The sequence below is a fragment of the Glandiceps talaboti genome, chromosome 16 (genome assembly GCF_964340395.1).
Source record: "Glandiceps talaboti chromosome 16, keGlaTala1.1, whole genome shotgun sequence".
NCBI classification, from domain to species: Eukaryota; Metazoa; Hemichordata; class Enteropneusta; family Spengelidae; genus Glandiceps; species Glandiceps talaboti.
In genome coordinates, this window is record NC_135564.1 from 11,456,661 (window position 1) to 11,460,880 (window position 4,220).

Here is a 4,220-nt window from a genome sequence, read left to right on the forward strand (position 1 = left end):
TGCAGAGACAAGGACGAATTCGGCAACGAAACAACACCTACATTGTATTACGTAACTCCCTCGACTTGGCTCTTTTTCGTCAACAGTATATTGTTGGCGCTTCTGACCGTAATACTGTATCAGCTAGTCAGTCCTTACATATATATTTCTATGGTGTTGTGAATTTACATTTAAAAAAGAAGAAGTTAATTACTGCCAGAAACAATGGAAGTTTTGCTCATAGCGTATAGTTCACAGGTACACCTACCTGATTATTTCTTTAAGCCCTTCAACTTAGAAATGAAACGTTCACAATCTTCAACTTTTGGTGATTTAAAATCTACGTTCATCAACTTCATCATCAGATATTTCCATGTTCAAAGTCTTCAATGTTTTGGTAATTTCCGTACATTTTCAGTCGTCAACTTTTTGTTCGATTTCCACATTCAAAGTCTTCAATTTCGGGGATTTTCGAGATTTGATTTGTTTGTGATTTCAAAGCTTTCTGTGTGATATTCAGCTGTTTATTGACTCCCAAATCTGCAGGATGTTGAAGTTGCCGGGTATGCATGTATATGTTTGTTTAATTTGTACGTATGAGTGGGGGGAGTCCGACCTCATTCTTTCGGAGATGTTTAATTAGCCGTACGACCGAAGTCCATAGACCAATGATAGTTTTATCTGCTACTTGTAGATCATATCGATATTTCGAACAAAAATATTTGTCACTGTCTTTTACGTGATGTAGGATGTAACCAGTGACAGTTATTGGCAAGAGAAATAAGTATGATTTCAGACCACTGTAGTGAATATATATTATGGTTTAATATACATATTGGCATTATGGCATTATCATTGTTACGCAGTTGATCGATCGTCACAGTAAAGGAGCTAGAAGACTGTACTTCCAGAAGAAACCCCAAAGTTTCCAATTTGAAATTGAATGCGCTTTTAAGACATGATGAATTTTTATTGTAAATAAAGTCTATTATATTAAAAAAAAAACTTGCCCGATGTATTTTTCTGTTAAGAGTGTTTGTTATCAATTTGAAAGAACCTGCACTATTTGTATATCACCCCAGTACTATTTCTATCCCTTTGTCACCCCACCAATTGTGGCATTCTGTCCACAGTTTCCAAGTAATTTTGTATATTATACCATGCACGGACATGTCTACATCATTGGTTCTTCTGTGTTCGAAATCGTTAAAATGAGTCAAAATATTCAAAATTACCATAATTACTTTCCCCGATTTTTCTTTGATATTACTGTAGCTGGAATAATTATGTTATTCTCCAATATTTTCCTTCATTCAGCCGGAAAATACTCGTGACCCTAAGGGTTGTCTAACGACTCGCAGTGACAAAGACCCCTTAGGTCACTTGTATTTCTTTGGCCGAACGAAGAAACATATCGGGGGAACAATATCTAAATATATAAATTTTGACATAATTTTAACCGTTCGTACTAATTCGTGCAGATTATTCCCTATGATTCCTGTCTCATATGAAGTTGAGAAATTAAAGTTGTGGCAATGAGTTATTAGAGGAAAGCAAGGATTTTTATGAAAGAATAATTGGCGGGAAATTACGTAAGCTTGGTATGAAGTGTGTTCACTTCTTGAAACTGTCGCTCCAAATATGTTATTTAATGTTAAACTTGAAGGTGGTGTGTGACTGTAACACATCGAGGTAATTGTTTGTTACCGTCTGAAACTAAATTAGTTTCATTTAATCATGGGTAGACAAGACAGATCTTTTTAAATATAATATTTAGATAGTTAGTTAGTACTAAGAGTAAAGATTCGTGATAACAGTAGAAACATGCATACCAAGCTCCAAGTGATGAACGGTGTGATACTGTTGTCGAACATAGTATTTCGGAAATACGTAAATATTTGAATATTGACCATTACATATATTAAGACTCAGAACCCCTATAAATAAAACAGTTGTCTAATATCAAGGTTAAGATGTTTATTTTCAATAATCAGTTTGTTCACCATTTATGCAAATACTTTATATATAAGGTGTTCAAATTTCGACTTCATGCTATAAATATCATAGCTGAAATTGTTATTGTATAATTAGACTAGCATCTCAAGATTGTCAGTATTTACGTGAAAGAAAAACAGTGTTTTGTAATGGATTAGATACCACGGTTACGTGTGATTACGATTGTTATTACGTCGTAGTGTGTTTATTGTATCGGTGATATTCAGTGACTGTTACATATAGGATTCGGTGAACTTTGACATCTCTGAATACTAATAATCCCTTTTCAAGTATTGTGATTTGAGATTAATCTTTGACCTTGATTATAATCTAGGTGTCTGCCTCGTCAGATTATTAAGAAATATCTAAAGCCATCTCTAAGTTGTTAGCCAGGCTTTGTTTTTATGAGAGAATAGAATCAGAGATGGATGTCCAACGTTGGCAATATTTATCTTGTCCATAATTCCACTACCCTGTTCTGCCCTAAATACGTCAATCTTTATTATATATATGAATCATTTTCTTTCTGCATCTCACAGTTATCTGTGTTTTTCAGTGTATGTCAGCGTGCTTGTGATTCCATTTCTTGTTCTATCTGCCTGAGTGTCTGTCTGTGTCTGTGTCTGTGTCTGTGTCTGTGTCTGTGTCTGTATATGTGTCTGTACTATAACGTGTCTGCGTCTGTGTCTGTGTCTGTGTCTGTGTCTGTGTCTGTGTCTGTGTCTGTAACAGTTTCTTTGTCGCCCTCTGTCACCGACTCTGTGTTTGTGGGTCCGTCTGTCTGTGCCTGTGTGTGTCTATCTGTCTGTCTGTCTGTCTGTCTGTCTGTCTGTCTGTCTGTCTGTCTGTCTGTCTGTCTGTCTGTCTGTCTGTCTGTCTGTTTGTTTGTCTGTCTGTCTGGTGCGTCCCATCTCTCTCTCCCGCCCTCCCTCCAAAATGTTACAAATATTACTCGTGTGACGTTAAAATTTAGTCCTTACGAGTATACGTAATGTCCTCTAAGTTACAAAATAGTTGACTATCACTTAATGACTATGATGATAATGAAGATGAAGACACTAGTTACATATCGAACCTTTCAAGTATGCTACCACCCCTATACAAGCTGTAAAAATAAACGGTGCCATTACGCAAGACCTAATCATAAGAATCATGGTCACCTACCTAAAAAAGATAAACGGAGTAGAGACACACACTTCACAAGACATCGAGATCAGTAGGAGCTGTTCGGCGTGTAACAGAAGCAAGTTGCTGAAGGTTCCATTTTTATTTATTTCATAAAATAACTGGTGATAGTGTCTCTAAGACAAATTTCGCCATGAAACATTTACTAAGGAGCGTAGCTTTCCTTTTCGTTTGCACAACAGGTAAGAAATGGTGTTTTTTTGTCATTCTAAAAATTCTTATTTTGGGGGGTGTGTCGTTAGTGTTATTACACAAGTTTTAGTTTTACATTCGATAAACGTTAGCCACATCAAATATTCTTGATACACATTGTATACTACAAACAGAATTACATTCGGATTTTAGACTTTGCATTGGTTTATACTTTTGGGCCAATCTTGTTCGTTCATTTCAAGTTATCGTAGATAATGTTTTTTTTCGTTCTGTGAATTGTCATCATAGATATTACTGTTGCACTAGTGATCGCCATTGAAACGAAGTATAGAAAAAAACATTACTTGGTATTTGTTTGCAAATATTGTATACTTATTTCTCATATCATTATTCGAATTCATGTTAAAAGTTAATATTAAATTCGCCAAAGACTGTGTCTTTGACGTATTTAAAATTATGTTGAGAAACCCAGACTGTCATTCATCCATTGAGAACCCCCCCCCCACCCTACAAACTTGATGAGGTAGTAACGTTCATTCTTTGATTGGTTTGTATAAATGAATGCAACCCTGTATCGATGTAAGATGCTCAGTGAATCACTGGCAGTTTTTGAAAGAAAACAAGAAAAGCGAATCATATCATGTCGAGAATAGCTTAGATTGATTGCAATTCACGTGTTACAACATGTGGGGTGACATCTTCATTCGGACTTTGATCGTTTTAGAAGCTGACAGATCTTCGAATATGTAGTACATGTAGACTTTCTGTTTTGCACAAGTCATTGATAAACTGTCTTGTTTGTAATAAAAGCACCGTCTTCTACTTCGAGTAGATACATTTGAAAGGGATGAAGACTTTGGAAATATGGTAATTCATTTGGGCTAAAACAAACCGGGTTTCAAAAAGGG